General features: G+C 52.3%; 1 protein-coding gene across 4 annotated transcripts in view; it reads right to left on the bottom strand.

Moving 5' to 3' along the window:
* The window catches only part of SOX1 (SRY-box transcription factor 1), a 726,279-nt gene that overhangs the window by 279,832 nt on the left and 422,351 nt on the right, over positions 1 to 24,096 (bottom strand). For all 4 annotated transcript variants that reach the window (XR_008620717.2, XR_004666025.3, XR_004666030.3 and 1 more), the window contains exon 3: positions 33 to 87. The gene's annotated coding sequence lies outside the window, so the exon portion shown is untranslated. The remainder of the gene's footprint in view (positions 1 to 32; positions 88 to 24,096) is intronic.

Below are 24,096 nucleotides of genomic sequence, written 5' to 3'. Positions count from 1 at the left end.
ACCTGGGCTCCCACGCCACTATGGCCACTCACCTCCTGAGAGTCTTGGGGCAATCTGTGCAGCTTCTTGAGGCATTTATTTTCCCATCTGAAAAAGAAAAACAATAATGCCACGTTTACCGATGTTATGAAGATTAAGGGGGAGAATGTAGTTAAAACGTAGGGTTACTTAGCACAGAGCCCAGAGAGGGCAAGCGCGTGAAAATGGTACCAACGTCAGGAGCAGTGATTGTTACTCATCAGGCGTGTATCTGCCACTCTGTGCATCCTAATTCCACGAGGGATTATGAAAATAAATGAACATTCGGAGCTGTAACTGACTACTTCCGAAAGGCCTTGGCAGGAACTCCCTTAATGTGATTGTCCTTATTAACACCAGCGGTGCAGGGCGCCTGTGGAATGAGCCATGCAACAGGCTTCTGGAAGCCAGGAGGGCTGGGCATGTCTCCTCTCCTTCCAGCTTCAGCCTGCGCTTCTCTGAGCCCAGCAGCTCCTGTGGGCGGGACGGTGGGTGGGCCTGGGAGGGAGTGGGCTGGAGGGTGGGGTGGGCCTGGGAGGGAGTGGGCTGGAGGGTGGGGTGGGCCTGGAGGAGTGAGTAGGCTGGAGGGTGGGGTGGGCCTGGGAGGGAGTGGGCTGGAGGGTGGGGTGGGCCTGGAGGAGGGTAGGCTTCAGCTCTGCTGGAGTCCTAGAAGTGAACGAAGGACTTTCTTGCCTCCCACTCTGGACCTGACAGGAGGCTGGGATGGGCACTGGGGGATTCTTGGAACAGTTGCAGCCTAGAGGAGCTGGACAGAGACCCCTGGATGGAGGCCACGGTGCCTGTGGCCTGGGTCTCCTGGGCCCAGGAGATGAGGGAGGTGGTAGTAGCTGTGCTCTCTACTACTGAGCCTTGGGGCAAGGAGACCTCGAACAGACTGGGTCTGGGCAGGGGCTGCCAAGGCCAGACTCCCCCCACCAGGGCTGCCCATGCAGCATATCCACAGCTGCACAGCAGGCAGGCATCGGGAATGGGCATCCAAAGACAGCAGTTGGAGGCAGAGGCTGGGGCAAGTGGCTTGAACAAGGACAGGGAGAATAGAGATTTGAGTCCCACACGTGCCTTGCTTTATAGCCAATGCCTGATTTCCTACTGGAAAAAATCTTAGATAAACACAAGTAGAGCATGGTCTCTGTTGAGACCTAAATGAGCACTGTAGTGGATCAGAGAGAAAAGATGCTCAGAGCGCGTGATGGGAAGCAGTGGGAGAGGAGAGGACAGGGCCTACCCTGCAGGACGGCAGCTCTAGAGGGAGGGGCTGCCTATGAGCACCTCTCAGGAGAGCCCAAGGCTGAGGCCGGACGGAGCGAGCAGATCTGGAGGAACTGAGGAGAAAAGCCTCCTAGCAGGGTGTTCAGGGAAATCTCCCAGGTGGAAGAGGAAGATAACAATTCTATTTTTTTATTTTTTATTTTTATTTTTATTTCTTTTTGAGATGGAGTCTCGCTGTGTCGCCCAGGTTGGAGTGCAGTGGCGTGATCTCGGCTCACTGCAAGCCCCGCCTTGTGGATTTACACCATTCTCCTGCCTCAGCCTCCTGAGTAGCTCGGACTACAGGCGTGCGACACCACACCCGGCTAATTTATTTTTGTATTTTTAGTAGAGACGGGGTTTTACCATGTTAGCCAGAAGAGAACAATTCTAAAAGCTGCAGCAGTAAAGAACAAATAAACGGCAAAAAGAAAAAAAAAAAAAAAAAGAGCAGATGGAAACAGCAGTGCCTAGACAACCCAAAACATACAGAGAAAAGAAAACTCAATAATCAACTTGAAAATGACAGCAAGAAAGTCATTAGCCATGTCATGAAATCCAGCAGGCTGGCTTGTCTCTGTGGCACAGAGAGCCAGCAACATGGCACCTGGGGACTGGGCAAGTACGCGCACAGCCCATGAGCCCCACCCTCGGGGTGCCACAGTGGTGGAAGCGGGGGGAGAGCATTGTGGGACGCTTTCTTGGGGAAGCGTTTGAGGAGGCAGCGGCGAGCCATGAAATCCGCAAACCCTGCACGCCCAGGTGAGCACACGCGGCAGTGATGGCTTATCTGGGAGGGAGAATACAGGTGCGACATAAATAATCCAGAAATGGAAATATTTCTGAATTGAATCGCAAGCAAAGTCTAAAATAATGGCCCCGAAATGAAAGTATTTATTCTGCAAAATCTAAGAGTTAGCATGACAGGGCTGGGGCAGGGGTGAGTCAAAGTCACACAAGTCACTGGAAGAGGCTGGGAATGGGTGGGAAGGAGAGAACAGGTGTGATGTAAAGCCCACTTCTCATGGGACTGAGGCTGGCCAGGGTCGGGGAAGTCCCCGGTCCGAAGTTTCCATAAAACGGTACAGAACCTTACGATGGACACTGACGATTGCGAAGGGCAGGCACCATTACCAACCCTGCAAAGAAACTGAAATCCAGCAGGAACAGCAGAAGGAAACAGCAGTGCCTAGACAATCCAGAAAATAGAGAGAAAAGAAAACCCAGTAATCAACTTGAAAATGACAGCAATAAAGTCATTAGCCATGTCACGAAATCCAGCAGGCCGACTTGTTTTGTTCAAAGAAGAAACTGTCTAGAGGGACAGGCAATCCCTAGGCTCTGTTCTGTGGACAAGAAACATACTTAAAATAATAGAATAAAAAGCCTGAAAATAAAGGAAAGAGTAAAGTGATACTGGGTAAATGAAAGCCCAAAAGGCAAAAAGAACAGAAAGAGGCCGGGCATGGTAGCTCACACCTGTAATCCCAGCACTTTGGGAGGCAGAGGCGGGAGGCGTGGTTGAAGCCAGGAGTTTGTAACCACCCTGGGCAATGTAGCAAGACCCCCATCTCTACAAAAAAATTAAAAATTTCGGCAGGCGTGGTGGCACATGCCTATGTTCTCAGCTACTCGGGAGTCAAGGTGGTGAGCGCTAAGTAAGACAGGCTGAAAAATATTCCCTAAAAGGCACTGTTTACAAAGACGGCATCAAAATTAAAGCCTGGCACCTCTGCTCATGCCCAAGGGTGCAGCCTGGAGGAAAGGGCAGGTGGGCAGCCAGGACCTCAGCTGCTCTCTGATCTAACAGCAGGAGGAGATGAGGCGGCAGGAGGATTTTCTGACCAGTATGAATAAGTAAATTATAGTAGACAAAGATGATTAATGCTTCTGGTACTTTTCTACCAAGATTCAAGCAGATTGAAGGGTGCCATTGATCTTCCATGGGAGGGAAAAGGGGACCTTGGCTCATGTGTAGGGAATTTCCTGAGGAGTCAGTAATGACCTTGCTTGTGTGTGCAGGGCACCAAACCAGCAGCCATCTCATGTAAGCCAGTGGAAAAAGTTCCCCATACCAGGAGCTTCTCTGTGTATGTGGCACAGTTGCCGATTGGTTGGTTGATTCAGTTTTCACCTTTTCACCAGTATTTCTGGGATAAGATGTGTCTCATTTCCTGCCACGCTCCCCCTCGGCAGCACCAGGCCTTGCAGCTGGGTGCCTGGGAGCACATGCTCGCCAGCAGTGGGAACCCAGGCAGGTTACTGCACTTCTTAATCTATAAAATGGGAAGCGTAATAGTACCCCCTCCTCAGGCAGGTGGAAGAATTTCTGAGTGAATGACTGGGAAAGCTAGCATGTGGCAGGTGACAGTGAGTGTGGCTCTCAGCAGCACCCCAGCAGGTGAGCTGGAATAAAGGCTGCAGCCGCCTTGTGGCCATGGGCCTGTGTGTGCCAATGTTTTCCCAGCTGTAGGCCAGCCTTTAAAGATGAACAATTAGTGGGTGGAATTATCTCGTTGACTCACACCCTCAGATCAGAAGGCCCTGTGTGTTTGCAGAAGCTCAGCCAACCTGCATCCTAGCTGGGCTCCATGGTCCACAGGGAAAGAACAAAGAATTCTATTCCAAACATGAGTTTTTCTAAGAGAAACATGAGCCTTCTGAGTCACCTGCTTTTTGAATTAAGGGTGGCATCAATTAATAAATATTAAAGGATGCTTTTCCGTGGGGTTGTCATCAACAAAGAGCCTAGGAAGACCCATAAGAAGTGGAGAATTGGGGGTAGGAGGGACGGAGAGGTGAGAGACGGAGGGGTATGGGGGGCAGGTAGGCTTCCCTGGAGGAAGACTGCACACAACATTTCCTGATGCAGGCTGACCCGAGTCTGCAGTTGGCTCTAGAAATCTGTGTGGTCCCAGGAGAGTTACTTCAAGTTTCTGAGTTTCAATTCTCTGTAGTAAAATAAGGCTGACACTACCTGCTTCCTGGCTGGGGTGAGGATCAGCTGTGCTTAGCCCAGGCATCGCTCGGCAGATGATGATGATGGTGAGGACAATGGCGATGGTCATTACTAGTCTTAATGAAGAGCAGGTGGATGGGCTCCCACCCTTTGCACTGGGCAAAGTCTTTTCTTGTGTGAGAGAACAGGACAGACGGGCTGGGGGGCGCGGGTGGTCAGGGCAGGCTCAGAGGTGAGGGCAACCTGGTGTGTGTCTCTGGTTCCACCTGCCCTCAGCAGTGGGTGCATCATGGCATTTCTGAACACCACCCTCACCCTGCAGGTGCCCCCAGGACCCCTGCCACCCCCTCTACCCATGAAACAGCACAGCTGCTCCAGGCTGTGTCCTGGCGTCAAATGGTCTTTCCCTTCCATGGAGGAAAGAGGTCAACTTGCTCATTGAAAAAATTTGGCTCCTGCACAGAAATCTCTATTTCCTTCAAGGTAAGTGATGAGAGATCAAGCCTCTTCCATTATCCCCCCACTCTCTTTAGTGTTACATCGGCTCGAAGGGGTAGAAAAAGCCCATTTCTGCACAGTTCCTGAGAGCTCCCTTTTAACAACGGATTTCTCCAAAGGCACCAGTCGGTCCCCTACTGCACAGAAAGTGCCCGTGAACTCACGGCCCCTCCCAGAAGAGCGCGCTTCACAGAGAACGAGGTGCAATATTTATAAGTTTCACAGCAGTTTGCCTGGTGGGCAGGCGGAGTTGCCTCCATCTTTTCTGACCTCTGATTTTTCCTCCTTTCTACATTCATCTTCAAAACAAACTGAAACTGAACCCAGAAATTCTCCATCCAAGACAAAGCAGACAGAAATAAAACACACGAATGCCCCCTGTATCCGCAGAGCACTGGCTGGGACAGCGGAGTGGCCACGGTCCTCTGTCTTGGTCTGCTCCGCCGTGCCACGCGCAGGCTTCTGTGGTCAGCCCGGCCGCCCCAGGAGTGAAAGCTCTTTTCAGAAATAACGAGCCTGGCAACGATTCCCCAGTCCCTCCACCATGCGCCTAGAGACATCTGAGTGTCAGGCTGGGCTGGTGGCATTTTCCAGAGAGGCCAAGGGGATAAGACCAGACACACATGGAGAAGAAACACAGAGGAACGGAGCCTGCTGGGCCAGTCTGGAGAAAGCACAGCAGGTGTGGGCAGGGTGGGGGCGGGGGACAGTGGGGAACTGAATCTTGCTGACAGCTCAGAGGTGACCGCTGGCCTGAAGGCTATTTTTTGCAAACTGTTTTCCATCCTTTGGACAGAAGTGCCTGGGCTGTGAAGCTATTATAAACATCACTTTTTGCCAAGAATCTGCCTCCCTTCCCCTCAGCTATCTGGCAGAGCAGGGCAGCCCCTCTGTAATTCCGGGCCCCTGCACCATACCCTCCCTGGACCCATCCCACATGTCCTGCCCTTCAGCCCCCAGGGCGTGTGCACTGACTGCTGTGGCCCCAGCTTGGACATTCTCCTGGTTCTGTTTCTCTCTGTCTGGGATGGAAGCATCCTGAGCATATTCTCTCACACACAGTCAGCGCCACCACCATGACAGGCCTGCAGCAAGGCAGATGATCAGAGGTCACAGCCCATAGACCCCGTGATTTCTACTCATGCCTCCTAGAACATCAGTCTTCTCAACCTACCTCAGGTGTGTGAATGAATGATTTCTAAGAAACCAGTCAGTCCGGCAAGGTGGCTCACACCTGTAATCCCAGCACTTTGGGAGGCCGAAGCGGGTGGATCACCTGAGGTCAGGATTTTGAGACCAGCCTGGCCAACACGGTGAAACCCGTCTCTACTAAAAATGCAAAAATTAGCTGGGCCTGGTGGCACATGCCTGTAATCACAGCTACTTGGGAGACTGAGGCAGGAGAATGGCTTGAACCTGGGAGGCAGAAGTTGCAGTGAGCCGAGATCATGCCACTGCACTCCAGCCTGTGTGACAGAACAAGACTCCTTCTCAAAAAAAAACCAAAAAAACAAAAAACAAAAAGCAAAACAACAACAACAACAAAGAAACCAGTCTCACTTCTGCCCTTCTTGTCTCTGAATACAGCTTCATGAAAATACCCCCCATGAGTGCAGAGACTGGGCAACACAGCACTTCCCCTCTCTTCCAGAGGTTCCAGCCACTGCTGGAGAGGAGGCCACGGTGGATGCCCAAGGCTAGGCCCAGCTCACCCCACCCCATAACCAGGCTGGCTGGGTGCCAGGGAGATGCAGAAGAGGGTGCCAGGGAACCGCAAGGTGGGCTTGGCCCTGGCGCCGGCCTCATGGTTTCTTCTTCTGGTGTGCTTGCTGGCAGAAGGGTGGCCGTGACCCAGTGGGACCCATTCTTTAGTTGCCTCTGCTTTGCTGAGCCTGAAACCCGGGGAGCTCATTAGTGCCTGCCAACGAGGGTGCCGGTGAGAGTGCTCGTTCCGGGGAGGCTCCATCCACCTGGCAAGGACTTTTTCTTTCTTTTCTCTGAGAGAATTCAGCAGTATGAGAACGAGAAGCACTGAAATAAAGAGGCTAAGATAATGGTGCTGACCCACCAGCATTGGATTATGGGCCCAATGTTGGTGGGTCGGGAGTGTGGGGCTGACCCAGCGCCCACCACACGGAGTTCTCTGGTCAATATTGGCACAGGGGAGCTGGCTGAGCTGTCAGTGCCCGCAGCAGGGGAGAATCCTGTCCACACCTGGGCGCCCAGAGTGGGCACTGAGAGGGGGTGCAGCCCAGGGGCTCGATTCTTCACCCACACACGCTCCAAACCTCTTGGAGATTTTAAGTCGTAGCTTTTGTCAGATGATTTTGAAGGTCTTCAGAAACTGCTGTTATCATATGTCATCAAGAAAATGAAAAGTAAAGCCAGAATGAGATATTGCCACACACCCTCTAGAATGTCTAAAATTAAAAAGACCGAAAGCACCAAGTATCCGCAGAGATGTGGAGGGGCCAAAACCCTCCAGTTGGAGCACCAGGGGGCAACCCCTTGGGTGGTTTTGCACAAAGTCAGCACGCGCCTGGCCTTGGACAACAATTCTGTTCTTGGGTGTCATCTGAGGGAAGGAAAATACTGGTCTATATGTAGGTCTATAAAATGCTTGTGCACGAAGAGGCATAGCTGCTTTCTGAACAATAACTCTAGTCCCCAAACAACCAAATTGTCCATTAACAGGAGGCTGAGGCAGGAGAATCGCTTGAACCTGGGAGGCGGAGGTTACAGTGAGCTGAGATCGTGCCACTGCACTCCAGCCTGGGCGACAGAGCGAGACTCTGTCTCAAAAAAACAAAACAAAGCAAAACAAAACAAAACAGGAGGATGGCAAACAGAAGGTGGTGTGTGGGAGCAACAGGACGGCACTCAGCAGTAAAACAGCTCAAGCCACTGCTCCGCTAACCACCGGAGTGAATTCACACTCAGAGCGGCACATGGAGCGTCAGGACCCAGCCGCAGGCGCACGCAGGGCAGGTCCCATTCCCATGACAGTCTAGGGGGGCCGAACTCTTCTGAGGGAACAAAATCACAACAGAGCCTTCCTGGGGGCGGCCGGGACCCGTGGGTGGAAATAAAAAGCGTTTCCTGGGCAATGGAACTGTTCTGTGTCACAATGGGACGCAAATTGCAGGAGTGTCTCTGCAAAACCTTTAAAGCTAAGATTTATTTCAATATGTGTACATTTTAACTTGAAGAGAAAAAGAAAGAACAAGAAAGAAGATAGTGTTTTGGGCGCCTATCAAGGAAAACAGAAACCTCAGTGGAACGGGCCCATGATCCAATCACACACGGGCGTGTGGTGGAGGTGGCGGGTGGGGAGGCGTGGAAATTAAATCTAAATTAAAAGGGTGGGGGGAGAAGAAAGGGGGCTGTGGACATGGACCCGCCAGTCACCAATGGGCACGGTGAAGCGTAGTGCCCCGGGGTGATGGAAAATGCTGGTGGTGACGTGGTCATCAGAGACTGAGGTTGGACACCGGCCACATCTCTGCTGTGAAGGGCTGCATGGGAGCAGGTGACCAGTGGGGCTGGAGAGCTTATGCGGGGAGCTCAGTCTGAGAGCAGGTGCCGAGGGGCCACCTGGTGTGCAGAGCCCCAGGCACAAGGAAGGCGCCTGCTCAAGACACCCGCAGTAATGCAGTCAACACACAGCCAAGAGGTCAGCAACGCTGGTATCCAGTCAGGACTTGCAGAGGGAAATCGGGAAGGTGACCTCCAGCTCCTGTGCTCCCTGTGGCCTTGGCCACACGTGGGCCACACTGGGCACCACGTTCACGCTCACATGGGGGCCTCTGCTCCCTCGTTCATGCTGAGGTCCAGGGCAGCACCAAGTGGTGTTCATGGAAACAACAGCCGTGAGTGTTCAGTGAGTCCCACTGCGAGCCCCGTGATTCATGGGACTTGATCTCATGCTCCCAGCAACCCCGAGGGAGTCAGGCCCTGTTTCACAGACAAGGAGACCGAGGTTTAAGAGGAAAGCAGCTTGCTTAGAGTGCGGCTGGAGGCTTCTTACTACACGAAGAAACAGAAGAGGCACCATCCTTCCTCTGCTTTCCTGGCCCCTCCCCCAGCCCCTCCCAGGACACTCTCATGCCTTCCTTCCCAGCACAGCTCAAGCCCCAGGAGGCAGGACTCCAGGGGGCCCACGAGGAGCCCCCCACTGTGCAGAACTGTGAGAACTGCAGGAAGATGTGACTCCCGAGATCAGGTCTGAATGTGCACCGAGCTGGGCGGCCACCGTGTAACATGAGGAGAGACTCCTGGGTGGTGGGGAGGCTGCCCGGCTGTGGCAGCCACGTGCCCGGCCTCCAGCTGCTGAGGGCAACCCTGGCTGGCAGTCAGTGAGGAGAAGCGGCAACCTCAGTCCTGCAATCCCAGGGAGCTGGCTTCTGAGGACGATGAATACCCCGGAGCCCGGACAAGACCAGGACTCACACCAGACCGCAGCCGGCTGCCACCCTCGGCTGATTCCGGGCCTCATCCTGGGCTGCCCACTCGCCCTGACCAAGGAAAGGACGGGTGCCAGGAGGATTTTCAAGGTCATGGATTTATCCTTGACTTCCTCCTGGATCCCAGGAGATAGTTCAGCAGGGGCTTAAACACGGGAAGGCCAGGGCATGGCCACCAAGCCCCCTTCCTGGAGCCCAGGCTCCAAATCTCATGGCGGGGAAGGGAGGGCAGGGAGGAAGGGCAGGCCCAGACCAGCTGGTGTGGACCTTGAAGCAACCCCTCCTCTCTGTGCAATGCTGTGGGTGGGGCATGGGCAGGAAAGGCGAGGAAGGCTTAGGGGCCAGTGGAGGTGCGGGTGGGGGAGGAGAGGAAGGTTTAGGGGCCTGTGGAGGTGCAGGTCGGGGAGGAGAGGAAGGCTCAGGGGGCCAGTGGGGGTGCAGGTCGGGGAGGAGAGGAAGGCTCAGGGGGCCAGTGGGGGTGCAGGTCGGGGAGGAGAGGAAGGCTCAGGGGGCCAGTGGGGGTGCAGGTGGGGGAGGAGAGGAAGGCCTCAGGGGGCCAGTGGGGGTGCAGGTCGGGGAGGAGAGGAAGGCTCAGGGGGCCAGTGGGGGTGCAGGTGGGGGAGGAGAGGAAGGCTTAGGCGGCCAATGGGGGTGCAGATGGGGGAGGCAAGGAGGGATTAGGGGCCAGTGGTGTGTGGGGTGAACTGTAATCTCCGCCACCTGAAACTGCGCCCATATTGCTGATGTGGTGGCTGCCGACATCGTCAGTGAAGTGAAGACGAGCTCATCCTGCAGCAGGAGAGCCCCAGCCCCACAGGACTGGTGTCATGGGAGGAGGAGGTGGAGACACAGAGATGGGCACCCAGGGACAGGCCACTCACGGGATGACAGAGGCGGAGAGGGGGTGACCCTTCTACAAGCCGAGGACCACTGAGAAAGTCAGCACCTCCAGAGGCTGGAGCAGGTTCCTGGCAGGACCTCAGAAGGAACCAGGCCTGTCTACCCCTGGAGTTTGGACTTCTGGCCTCTAGAACTGCAGGGAGTCTGTGTCTGCTGCCTCGGCCTCCTGGCCTGTGGAGCCTTGGGGCGGCCACCCTAGGAAGCCCCTGCGGCAGCCGTGCAGCTCTGGCCCAGGACGCAGCCTCGGCTCACGTGAAATGCTCGGCCCATGTGCAGGGTGCCAGGTGAGGGCTCGGGCCCGGGAGTCACGTGCAGTGTGGGATCCTGAGCACGTTCCCAACCTACTCTTTGTCCTTTTTTTTTTTATTGGCACAAAGGAACACCAATACTAACTTCCACAGGGCCCTACAAGGCCTGGGCGCTTCCTCAGTTTAGAGGGAGTCTCACAGGTGCTGTGTGGGCAGCAGGTTCTCCGGGGGCTCCCGAACAGCAGCCTGGGCCTCTGTCGGGCGGTCACTGGAGCTGTAGACCCTACCCCTGGCCTCTCCAGACCTCCCCAGTCAGAAACTCCCAGGAGGGCACAGTAATTGTGTCTGAACCCGGCCACAGGACAGTGCGCACACAGCCAGTTCACAGCCTGGATTGGAGTAAGGTCTCAGTGTGTGTTGGTCACTGCAGCCAGTGCTAGTCAGAGAATCATTGTTTCAAGACCTCCTAGGGAGTAAGAGAAGCAAATGTCAGGTCTTTTTGTCTCGGACAGATCCCACCTGTCCTGCTTGGGCCGGAGGGAGGCAGGGGTCTGGGCACTAACTCCCCTTCTGCTTTCTGGGGCTGCTCCAGAGGGGCTTGGAGACCCCTCCTCACCCGCGCAGGCGGGCTCTGTGCACTTTCAGAACTCAGAATTCTGACCCATGCAATTTGCAGAAGGACAGAGGCAAAGGTTGCCAGGCAGGTGTCCAGCCCCGATCTTTGCAGGGACCATCCAGAGATGATATTTAGAGGATCTTTGCAGCATCCAAGGCCGGAACTTCAAAAACCAGAGTCAGCACGAGATACTGCTCTCAGACACTTCTGCGGTGCAAAGAAATTCTCAAATGTCACCCGCCCAGAGTCCAGTGCATAGCCGAGTGATGTATTTATATACATCATGTTCTAGATGAAAGTATTTGACGCACACAACTCACCGTAGTGCAATCAAAGCGGGAAGCACTCGTTCTGAATTAGCCATTTTGGTGTATTATCCTAATAGAGTATTATTTTTAAACTACCACAACATTTTAATTACATTCTCAGCATGAATCATTATGTACCTTAGTGAAAAGCACTTCTGACTGTAATTGCACACTGGAGTCCCCTGATGGAGTCGATGAACTTGAACCCTGAAATGGGCTGACACGCAGGGCGCTGATGCGTAGCTGCTCCCACGAGCCCCCTGTGTGTGGTGCCACCGGCCTGGCCCCTGAGATGCTGGCCTCTGCTCCCTCCCTCCTCACTCCCTCCTCCCTCCTCTCTCCTCTCCTCCCTCCCTCTCTTCTATTCTTCCTCCTTCCCCCCTCTCCTCCATCCCTCCCTCTTCCTTCCCTCCTTTCTTCCTCCCTCCCTTTTCTCCTCTTCCCTCTGCTCCGCCCTCCTCCCCTCCTTCCTCCCTCCTCTCTTCTCTTCTCCCTCCTCTCCTCCCGCCTCTTTGTCCCTCCCTCCTTCCTCCCTCCCTCCTCCCTCCCTCCTCTTCTTCCTTCTCTCTTCTGCCTCTCATTCCTGCCTCCATCTTTTTCTTTAACAATCTTTATCAGGCACCTGCAGATACCAGTGGTCCTGTCACTTCCAGGGACACCAGCAGAACTCCCTGCCCTCTTGGAGCTTATGTTCTGCCCAGGAAATGCATCCTTCCCTGTAGAGAAGTCACAGGCATGTTCGCCTGTGGGGATGGGTACTCCACGGGGAAGGAAAGCAGAGAGGGGCAAGGACACACTGGTCGTGGGGGTTGGGGGAGCTGACTGAGGAGGGGTCGCCGGAGCAGACGTGTGATCACAGACGCTTCCACGCTGACATTTCACCCACGAAAGCCACCAGGGCCACTGATGATATAGCTTGGATGTTGTCCCCTCTAAAGCCTGGGTTGAAATATAATCCCCAGTGTTGGAGGCGTGGCCTGACGGGAGGTGATTGGATTATGGGCAGGATTTCTCATGAATGGTTTAGTGCCATCCCCCTGGTTCTGTCCATGAAATCGTGAGTGAATTCTTGTGAGATCTGGTGAGACGCAGGAGCTCTCCCAGGAAACTTCAGTACACGCCTCTGGCTTGCCTTGGCCTCATTTGGAACCTTCTGGTTTATGGAGTGTTTTCGCCCACCCCAGCCTGGTGGAAGCTCCCTTGATTTGCAGAGAAAAGCAGGGTGGATGGGATGAAGCCTTTCCACAGAAGGATCAGCTTAAAGAAGTGAAGCCACACAGGCAGCGGTCATGGCCAAGGCCTTTGTCCTCCCAGCCAGTGATGTCTTTGTGGAGCACTCTCGATGAACAAGACTTGATGGGCTGGAAGGAATAGCAACAGCGCCCAGGAGCTGGTGGGAGGCGTGGACAGTGCCCGGTGCAGCACAGCCTGGAGGTTCTGTGGGTTCCCTCTGCTCCAGTCAACAAGAGGCGGCGCCTAAGGACTTCCCAAGGTCTCTGTGAGCCCCCAACCTCTATCTTCCTGTGGTTCTCACCCATGGAGGAGAACCTGGGATCCACGACTTGGTAGCTCACAAAAGACAGACACTGCATCCACTTAATTCCCTCCCTTCATTCCTCCGGGTAAGGGATGGAGACATGATGGAGTGGGTGTGCTTCAGAGAGTGTCGGGGACAGAGGGAAGGAGGCTGGACCATCTAGAAAGCCCCACTTCATCAGATTCTGCAGCTTTCAAAGCAAACATTCCCAGAGCAAGGCAGGAGGGCGCCAGCCCCTGGAGAAGCCATGCCGTGCCTCCGTGATGCCGAGTGCGGCTGCGGGGAGCATCTGCGTTCTATGGGTGATGAGGCCAGGGTACGAAAATGGAGCTTTTCACCTCTCTCCTCTTCTTACTCTGAGAGCTTTATATAACCAGGGTTTTCATAGCGTGGGGCAAGATTAGTGCTACTAGAAATGATGTGTAATGCCTTATTAATTAGAACTGTGCCTGGTGAGACCTTCTGAGACGTTTCAGCAATTCTGAGAATTAGAAGGGTCTGGTTTTGCTCTGGTCCAATTCTTTTCTTTTCCTTTCTTTCTTTCTAGCTTTTGTATTCAGGAAGACCACTTCTTAGAATAGGCAAAGCCCTGGCAAAGGTGAATGGGGCCTCTTTGTCTCCCTGGCTATAGTCTCCCCACCCCATCCTGCTCGCCCATCCCAGGCTGGGTCCACATGGTACAGCACGCAGAGAAATCAAGCTGGTCCCCATCCACTCCTGTCTGGCTTCTGCACCCTTTCCCTCTACCCCATAGAATCCCCATTTGCAGCAAATAGCTGGCTCTTTTCGTTGGTCATTACTTTGCTGACCAGATCCACTCCCAGGTCAATTCCTGGAGCATTGGAAAAATAAGTCCATAAATGGAAGAAGGATACAGGGACACAGAGGCTGCCATGAGCCTTGCAGAGCCATAGCACTGGACCACTCTAGTTGTGAGGGGCAGGCCACCCGCTGCTGCTTCCCCCACCTCCCCCAGAAAGGCCGCCTCCAAGACTCAAAGCACCAAGCACATTCGCCGCCATGCTCATCTGCTCCTGGTCAGCCTCAGAACCTTTCCTTCTGTTACTTTAAATGGTGATAATGGATCAAAAAGCTTTCTGATGAGTGGATCCTGGGGCTAAAATCCTTGAGTTCAAATCCAAGTTAACTACTGGCCACTTCACCTCTCTGCGTCTCAGTTTCCTCATCTGTAAAATGAGGACAGCGGTCGTGCCCACCTCACAAACTTGCCGAGATACAGAATGAGCTAAACAGAATGACTCACATATAGTCAGGTGTGGGTAAATGCTGGCTGTTATTGTAAGCACAGAGGAAGGCCCTGGGATTTGTCTTTCTGGCCCAGTGGAAGTCACCTCCAACTGTCCTTACTGTGAGGCTTTCCATCAGTGGGTGTGGACAGTGCCCCAGGGAGTCAACAACAGAAAAACAACACACAAATGGTGGAGGGAGGGGGTGTCGTGGAGGGAGGGGGGCGAGGTGGAGGGAGGGAACCGTGGTGGAGGAAGCAGGGGATGACTCGGCCGAGGATGAGGCCAGTTTGCTTTGAAGCTCCTCCAGAGCCCAGACACTGGAGGGGTCGACAGATGCCCACCCACCACTGTCCCCTACAGCCCAGGCCCTCCGCCCAGCCCTGTCTTGGATGGAACCACTGGAGGTCAGGATCTCTTTTCCCCTGGTTCTCCTTCTTTTCGATTCTGGAAGACGCAGGTCTCTTCCAGCTCCAACATTCTGAGCATCCAGGGCCTCCTCTACAGCCACTTTCTACTGCTCCTCACACCACGAGGCCCCTGGAAAGCAAGAGCTGCCCTTGGGATCTGAGGTTCCAGGCGACACAGAGCGGAGAGGTGGAGGAAGGTGTGACAGAGGCTGCTGGATGGGGACGAAGTCGCAGTTGTGTGGGGGGCGGTGAGTCCTGAGGATCTGTGGGATGTTAGGGTGACGCTTAACAATGACGCACCGCACACTTCAAAGCAGCCAGAAGAGAGGACTTTGAATCTTCTCACCACAAACAAGATTACGAAGCTGTCCATTTTCTGTGAGATCATCTATGCCATTTAATGCACTCAATGCAATATGACCTTTCAAGAAAGCCAGTGAGGAGCTTCTGACTAAAATATGTTGCTTCTGAATTTCACATAGAACAGTAAGTCAGCAAAAATAGAGATTCTGAAAATTAAAATTAGTAAAAATGATTTTCCCTTGGCATATTAAACATTGGAGCGCATATATATATATAATTTCTATTTTTATTTATTTTTTATTTTTTGAGACAGAATCTCACTCTATTGCCCAGGCTGGAGTGCAGTGGTGCAATCTCAGCTCACTGCAAACTCCACCTTCCGGGTTCAAGCGATTCTCCTGTCTCAGCCTCCCGAGTAGCTGGGATTACAGGCGCCCCCCACCAGGGCTGGCTAATTATTGTACTTTTAGTAGAGATGGGGTTTCACCATGTTGGCCAGGCTGGTCTCGAACTCCTGACCTCAGGTGATCCACCCTCCTCGGCCTCCCAAAGTGCTGGGGTTACAGGGATAAACCACTGCGTCCGGCCAGAGCATATTTTAAAAGCTACAATAATTAAAGCAATGTGGTATTGGAAGAAAAATAGACAAAAGTATAAAAAAAGTCAAGAAACAGCAGCAAATACACAAAGAATTTACTATCTGATAAAGATGACATTTTAAATAAGTGAAGAAAAGATCAATGTTTTTAAGCAGTGATGTCAGCCCAACTGGAAGAAAATGAGCTGGATTTCTAGTTTACACTGTATACCCAAACAAATTTTAGAGGAAACAATTATACATGTGAACAATGAAATAATCTTAGATGTCATACCTAAGAAATCTTTGCCTAGCCTTACAGAAAACACTAGAAGAAAAAAGGGTAGAATTTTTTTCATAATTGGAGTGAGGAAAAAATCATAAAACCTAGCATCCATAGAACAAAAGATTGCTACTTCATATATATATTTCTCATTTTTTGAACAGCTTTATTGAGGTGTATTTGCTATACAGTAACCCTTACATATATAAAGCAAATGATTTGATAGTTTTTACATATGTATACAGTTGTAAAACCACCATTGCAATCAAGATAACAAACACATCTGCCACTCTCCATGGCTCTTGCCCTTTGTAACCTGTCCCTCCAACCCTGCCCCACCCTGCTCCCCCATCCCAGGTGCACTCTGGTCTGCTTTCTCTCACTACTGACTAGTTTGCTTTCTCTAGAATGTTCTGTAAACAGAATCACACAGGGTATACTCTATCTTGTCGTATTTCTTTCACTCAGTAGAACTATTTGGAGATGTATCCATGTTGTTGCGAGTATCATTAGTATTTTCCTTTTCATTCCTGAGTAGGATTCTACTGTACAGATATACCTCCATTTGTTTATCCAGTTATCTGTTGATGGACATTTGGGTGCTTTGCAATTTGGGCTGCTGTGAACATTAAGCATACGTCACTGTATGGACATGTGTCTTCATTCCTCTTGGTCTGTCTGAGCTCCACACCTAGGGAGCCTTTGTAATTGCTGGGCCATGTGATAAGTTCTATTCAACGTGTTAGAGAAATTGCTGAGGTGTTTCGCAAGTGGCTGCCCCATTTTCCGTCTCCACCATCAGCTTTTGATAGTTCTAATTTCTTCACGTCCTCACCAACACTGTTACTGTCTGTTGTATGTTTATTATTATCATTGTGGCCATGCTGGTGGGTGCAGTGGTATCTTGCTGTGGTTTTTATCTGCATCTCCCTAGTGACTAACGATGCCGAGCATCCTTTGAAGGCCACGTTACCATGATGACATCTTCTTTGGTGAACTGTCTACTGAAATCTCTTGCCCATTTTTTGTTGGCTCATTTGTCTTTTTATCATTCAGTTTAAGAGTTTTTAACATACTCTAGATGCAAGTCTTTTTTATCAGATATACGATTTGCAAATATTTTCTTCCAGGCTGTGGCTTGTCTTTATATTGTCTGAACAGTATCTTTTGAAGGCCAGAAGTTCTTAATTTTGATGACATTCAATTTATCATTTTTTTCTTTTGGTGTAATGTCTAAGAAATCTTTGCCTAACAACATAAAAATTTGAAATTTTTGAATTATGAAAAGGAATAGAGACAAAGAGAAAAGATAAATGAATAGATCAAAATATTTGAATTCATAGTATAAAGTGCTAATTTGTCTAATAGATAAACAGCTTTCACAAATCAATAAGCAAAAGGCCAGCCATCTAACAGAATGCATTGCCAAGGAATACAAGCAGACAGTTCACAGAAAAGGAAATACAAATGTCTCCTCCACAGAAAACTCAACTTTACTCATAAAAAGAGAAACTCAAATTAAAACTACAGCAAGATTTCATTGACTTAACCCTCAAGTGGGCAGAGATCAAAAAGTTGGGTGGCCACTGGGTTGGTAAGGAGGTGGGGGGTAGGAGATGGACTTTCTTACAGTGTCTGACAGAGCATGTATTAGAACAGAATCTACAGAGAGCCATTTGTCAATTACCTGTCAATGCAACATTCCTTTTCATCCAAAATTGCACTTCAGGAAATTTATCTTTTGCATATACTGACTCATGTGCAAGATGTACGTGTTCAAAGATACCCATTGCAGCATTGGGTAAATGTGCAATATTGAAAGAAATCTATCAGCAGGAGACTGATCAGGTAGCGTATGGCTGATTCATACAATCAGACAATGGGACGTTGCTGGGGGAGTGTCCTCCCCTCCCCAGGTTCAGGTTTCAATGTGCAGTAAGCCCCCTGCCTGGCTTTCTGTCCCAACCCCCAATTAAAAAAGAGAAAGGGGCTCAGCTTCACAAATGGACAAATTAGAAGATACATTTCCAGGAGGTTCCCTCCTGTACCTTTTGAGTTTTATGCATATACTGTCATTCAAAACAAAGCAAAACTGGCTGGGTGCGGTGGTTCATGCCTAAAATCCCAGCAGTTTGGGAGGCCGAGGTGGGAGGATTGCCCAGGAGTTTGAGGTATCAGTGAGCTATGATTGTGCCACGGCGTTCCAGCTTGGGTGACAGAGCAAGACCCTGTCTTAAAAAAAAAAAAAAAAAAAAAGAGAGAGAGAGAGGGAAGAAATAAAATGGAAATCAGCATTTAGGCAGCGCTTTCAGACTGTGAGCACGCTGAAAGAAGAATGCACAATCATTAAAGAAAATGCACAATTATTCATCACCTACTTTGCACTAGGCACTTTCTTCTAAGCCTCCCAACAACCCTGCAATAAGTGCTTATTATTCTTTATCATCGGGAGCCCAGGTTCAGAGCGGCAGAGCCCTTGCTTGAGATGGCTCAGTTCTGCCTCCACTGACACCTGCCTAGGAAGCTTTACTTCCAACCTCCTGAACACACAAAAACACACTTTATTAGTACTTGTTTCCTTAATGCCTGCTGCAGGGTTTGGCCCTAATAATCATGCAGTAAGTTCTTGTAGGGTCACACAGAGGAGGTCAATGTTGGTGAGTCTCTCATCCCATCACATCGAGGCCATTGTCCCCTGCTGCGCCCCAGCCAAAGGCTCTGCACATTACTCTGGTCAGAGATTGGAGATGCTGCCTGGGCCCTGATTTTGGACACCCAGCCCGGCACCATGTCGGGGGCATCCTACTCCAAAGTCCACCCCCTTCCTTCCCTGGGCAGTGCCAGGAGCTCCATCTCTGTGGCCTGGGCTGGGGTGGGGGTCACCAGGCCCCTCACCCAGGCTTCCCTCTCAAGCACCAACATCCTAAGCCAAAGAAAACTATCCAAGGCTCTATTGTGGGGCTTCCAACAGCTCTTAGGGGAAGTGCAGATGAGGCACTGGGCCACATAAATCTTCTCCAGTGTCCTATAAAGCAGCTCACTTGGCCTCCACAGCTACAACATTCCATCCCTGTCTCCCAGGCAGCCTCCTTTCCCCAGGATGCCCGGACACCCCTGCAGACACAGGCAGGCACACTCGCTCCCTCATGGCACTGTTATCACTGGTAGATAAGCTCTTCACGAGAAAAGGGACGCACCTGCCTTGTTACTACCGTGTGCAGGGCACCCGGCACCGTGTCTACAGTGAAGTGATGTAGGAGTCGGCTGAGGGATCACGAGTTTCCATTGCTGGAGGTTGAGGGCCCCCACCTGCCAGTCACACCAAGGCTGGTGAAGCTGTGCGGCGGCCAGCACCTGCCCAGCAAGGGCGGTGAGGCGCAGATCACTGACGGCCTATTTCGGAGCTGTTGGGTATTTGGTGGAACATTCCAAAAAGCAGAAGCTACCAGCAAATGTAGTCTAAGCCTTGAAACTTACTTTCGTTTTTGGATAAGATGGAGTCACCTTATCATGCAGGTTGCTACCTAAGAAAGACGCCCCTTCAATAATCCCCACTTCTGTAAAACACACCTGAGGTTTCACGACAAAGCTCCCCAACACATTCGTTCCAAATTGCTTAACTACAGGATCTGCCAGAATCAGCCTGAAGCCCCGCAGTGGCGAAGGAAACGCCGACCGAGTCACCAGGAGGAGCACGTGCGGCCCTAGCAGGCGCGTCCGCTCCCGACTGCTGTGCACGCCGCGTGGGGCACGGGCTTTGGCGTCAGCGTTGCTCGTTTTGATGGGAATCGTTATCATGAAATCTTGTGACACCCACGCCTTGTGCCCTGGTTCATGCAGAGATTAAGAAAAAGCTCCTTACTGTTCATTGTTTAAATTAGCCGGTCGACAACGGCTGGAAGACACCGTGCCCGCCAGTGAAGAACAATGCCAGCCCGGCCGCGCTCACGCCTTCCCACTAGAGGTGGGCCTGGGGGGGCAGGGCGGGCCTGGGGGGCTGCTCACAGCCCTGGGGGCCCCTCTCGGTGGAGGACCCATTTCCTGTTGTGGAGATTCTTCCCTTTCCAGCCAGGAGAGGGGTCCGGGAGGGCAGATGTGTGCACAGCTCCAACTTCTTGTTTCTCCTTTTCCACGGAGAACATCGACGGAGCGGAAATGTTTGCCGCACGCAGAAGCCTGCAGCTGCATCTCCTCTCCGCCCGCTCCTCGCCCATCAAGGCTTATCGATCTGCAACTGCATTTCGCTGAGGTGAAAGTGTTGCGCGCTGATGTGGAATTCTAATCTTCACCGCCCGCTCCCCGCCTGGCCACGGGCGCCCCTCGCACCCCTTCCTCCCCACCCAGCCGGTCCGGCGTGCTTCATTGCAAGTAATTATGTTGCACATGAGTCATTTTTTAATGTTTGGTTTGATACATACAGATTCTTTAAACAATAAAAAAAATCAGCAAACAGCATCACAATCTGGAAATCTCTTTCTTAACATGGAAAACGGTTTCTTAATGGCACAGGGGGGAACTCAACAGCAAGCTTGACAACATAATGAGGAGATTGTTCCTGGGAAGGGAAGCGCGTTCTTCATGCAGCTCTTACTACTCTCAATAAGATTATTCTCCCTGAATAGCTAATCACCTTTCTCCAGCTCCCCAAATCCGCGTGCTGGAGGCTGCTCACACGGCTCTCCTTACGCACTAAGTGGCACACAGTGACACCTCGGAGGGCGAAGTCTAAAGTGTTAACAGTATGTGAGCAAACAGCGCAATGGAGGTTGCAGAGAGAGAGGCCTTTGGCAGATCAGCAGCAATTTAGGAAGACGGCTCTGTCACACCCGGGTTGACAACGCTGACAGGGTTTGTTGATCTCTGCTCCCATCTCAAATTTGAGTGTCACGTTTTAACAGAAACGAGAGAAATTAAAAAAAAAAAAAAGCTTTCAGGAGTCAGCGTTGTTTGCACGGTGTTTGTGACACCGAAACACAAGAGCACGGGGTGGGAGCTGCGCTGACCCCGCCTGCAGCTACCCCCACCCTGCCAGAGCCCGCAGAACCGGGTGCAGGGTGAGGCCCGTGGGTCCGGAACAGCGCAGGTGCCCACAGCTGCACGGGCCCCTCCGGAGCATGTGGTCCTGGACAGTGACACACTTCAAGCCCTGAGCTCACTTGGGAATAAAAGGGCTGATCACAGCCTTGCCTCTGGTCCCGTCGTGGCCCCCACGTTGTTGTCTCAGGGCTTCCGTAGAGGTTGCTCTTCAGGACAGATGACAGGGACCCCAGAGGAAGGCCTGGCCAAGCGTGGGTGTCACCAGACTGCAGGGTGTGAGAAGAGCTGCTGGGGACTGCCCGGCAAGCTTGCCTGGTGCCACAGCCCAGCACACGCCCCGCTTTCAAGCAGGCGGCGTTGGACTGTCTGTAGGGCGTAAGAGCGTCCTGGCTCTGCAGGGGTGGCTGAAGCCATTGCGGGCATGTGGAGCCTCATGGAGACGGTAGCCATTTGGGTCCTGAAGCAGCTTCCAGCCTGTCTGGAGCTCTCAGAGTGCCATAAGCACAGATGCAGGGCGTTCTTGACAGCTCACTGAAGACGTGCGTGTGCATCACCCCACGGGTCCCTGGGGCTCCGGGCGTCCCATCTCCATGTCCAGGGCCAGAGGGAGAGGAGGCAGAGCCAAGCCCAGGTGTACTCTAGTGACCCACAGCCCTGAAACACCATAGCCTCATCCAAAGAAAAGCAAGGACACTTGGTGCCTGCAGAACTGAACTGCGCTGGATCCCGCCTCAGAGGCTGGAGAAGAAGGCACACCGGTGGGGCCAGCATGGGGGCCAGATAGCCCTGTCCTTGCCCCTTACTCCGCCTGACTGAGCGCCTCTCAGTCCAGGCAGCAGGAAGCCTCTTCTCCTTGGGAAGCCACTGGCAGTCAGGCTGGCTGTGTGGGGACTTGGCTTCATGCTCCAATATTTGGAAGCTTGATAGAGAGCTTTCACCCTCCACTTGCTTTCTTCCACGTGAGCCCCGTTTTCCCCGGGTGAGAATGCGCTTTGCCGTATTCAGGGTCTGAGCAGCATGTGCCTATATCCTCTCTCCCAACATCCCCATGTCGGGCCCAGAGAGTGCCAGGGCTGGTGGGCTGGGAAGCGGTCACGCCTGGGCGCATTCTGCCCACGCGGCTAGTGCCGTCTGAGAGAATGCACGAGGCGGCCTGCGCTGTGGGCCCTCTGGTCCCAGAGCCACAGTGTGAGTCACGTGCTGCCTCATTGTGAAATGCCCCTGCCCTCTGCCCGATGCAAGGCCCTGGGTGCACGCATGACTCATGGTGGAGGCAGGAGGAAATATGCAAGTTTCTCCACGAACCGGGTGCAGGCAGTCGTGACCTTAATGCCGTTTCCACAGGGGGCCACAGAGACATTCTTTGCAGATTTTTGTGAACACCGTACTCTGGGAGGCCTCCACTCTCAGGCTGGTCCCCAGATGGGCCCAGTAGAAACTCACAGCAAACATGTCTTCCCCAAAGGAAGAATGACAACAGGTGTCTTATTTTGGTGAGGGTAGTTTACAGGGTAGTTTTGGTTATGTTGCAGTGACCCCAAGGTCAGAACCTCAGAGCCGAGATAACCGTCGGAGCTGTGCTCCCCACGCTGGCTCAGCCCCTGGAAGCCTTGGTCTCATGGCTGCCCCGTGTCAGCCGATGGTTCCCAGATCATCAAGACGGTAAGCAAAGCGATGTGGGCACTCCAACCCGCCAGGTCCTCAACATGTCCATGCAGGAGGTACACATGTCCACATCCCACAGTCACCAGCCCAGCCTGGCTTAGCTGAGAAATGCAGCTCTTCTCTGCATGCAGGAGACAAGGCCCAGAAATGAGTCTGAGCAGCGCCAAGGTCCGTCCTGTGCGTCAGCTCCCAGGTCTCGGCTCACTGTGCAGGAACCGGAGCTTGATATTTACGACACCTCCTAGGTCATGCACTGTTCATTCATCCGACGACTAGTTATCAGGAGCTTGTGTTCCTGGAGCTGTGCTCTCCCCTTGCCAGCCTCAGCTCCTCTTCCACCCCAACCTGTGCCCACCACCCCCACACCAGAGGGAAGAAACAACCCCGACCTCAGGTATAGAGTGAAGTCCGGCTGATGCTGGGTTGAAAGAGTAGCTGGATTCTTATTAGGACACAGTAAATGGACCGCACTCAGGAACACGCTCACATCCCAGTCTCTGGATATGGAGGACTTGTGTGTACTGATTCCCCCAGAAACTCATGCACCATGAAAAAGACTAAGTATCTCATCTGGCAGGATTTTCATTTGCTCATTGGTATTAGGACAAACAAATGGAAACATCTCCTCTTATTATTCACAGCAAATATGTGGCCACTGCTTTCCTCCCTAACTTCTCAGGCTTAACTGTAAATGCGAATCTCCTGGTGTTTCCTGGAGCTTTCCCCTTCCTTTGCACCACAGGCCCCACATGTCACGTTCCTCTGGCACCTCTTTTCCTGCCTTACAGTTACTATCGGCCCTTGTCATCCCCACATCAGGACGCTGAGCTGCGCATGCTGTGTCTGGACCACGGTCCCCGTGAAAATCCTTCCCCTGGTGTTCTGGGTGCCGCCCTCCAGCTGTGCCCTTCCATCCTGGGAAGGTCTGACTGGGGTCCCACGTCACCACGTGGTGGGCCCCACATGCCAGTTCACTCTCGGCTTCCCAGCGCCTCTCTTCCTGCTGCCCTCACCTGCTCTTCTGAGGCTCTTGCAAGGCCCAAGATCGGTCTTTGATGACATTTTTCCTTCTCTCATTCCTGGCTACAGACTGTTGCCATTTTCCAGCAATGGTTTGAAATAGCATTAGAAAGTTTCATCAAGAACAGAATTGTCTGCCCTACTTCAACATTACGTGTAATCCTATTCTCTGTGAAGCCTCCCCAGCATCACCAGTGGCCATGAAAGTCCCCATCCATGAAACTCCCATGTGGAAACTCCGTAGAGAGACCTCCCATCCCGCTGTGAAGTTCCTGCTTGTCAATGAGAGGCCGGGTTGGGGTAAGATGATCTGCATTGATTTTGAGTCACTGGATGGGAAGACACCAGGGCTGAGATCATTAAGGAAGCTTATTGCTCGGGAAATACACCTGGGCAGAGGCATGTTGTTGACCTCAGAAGCCACGCTGCCTTCCCACACCCTGGTTATTTAACTTTCTTTTGTACTAACTAAAATCAGATTTCTCATTGAGGGTAGAATTTACTGACTTTTCGGATGATACGGAAAGCACACGGGAGGGCTCATCTCATCCTCTGCAATGAGGTGTGCGCAGCATCAGGGTCTATCTAACCAGGGTCCCCGCAGCCAAGCCAAATGAGAGGAGTGCAGACTTCAACTCACAGCAAACCAGCTGAACCCAAGCCTCAAGAGCTTAAAGATTTTGTTAACCAAGATCCACAGACTGAGGACAAGGCAGTTATGCGCTTGAGCTGGCAATA

Source organism: Pan paniscus, chromosome 14 (assembly GCF_029289425.2).
Source record: "Pan paniscus chromosome 14, NHGRI_mPanPan1-v2.0_pri, whole genome shotgun sequence".
In the NCBI taxonomy this organism is placed as follows: domain Eukaryota; kingdom Metazoa; phylum Chordata; class Mammalia; order Primates; family Hominidae; genus Pan; species Pan paniscus.
Note: the sequence above shows the minus strand (reverse complement) of the source record. Positions and strands in the feature narration are given on the sequence as shown.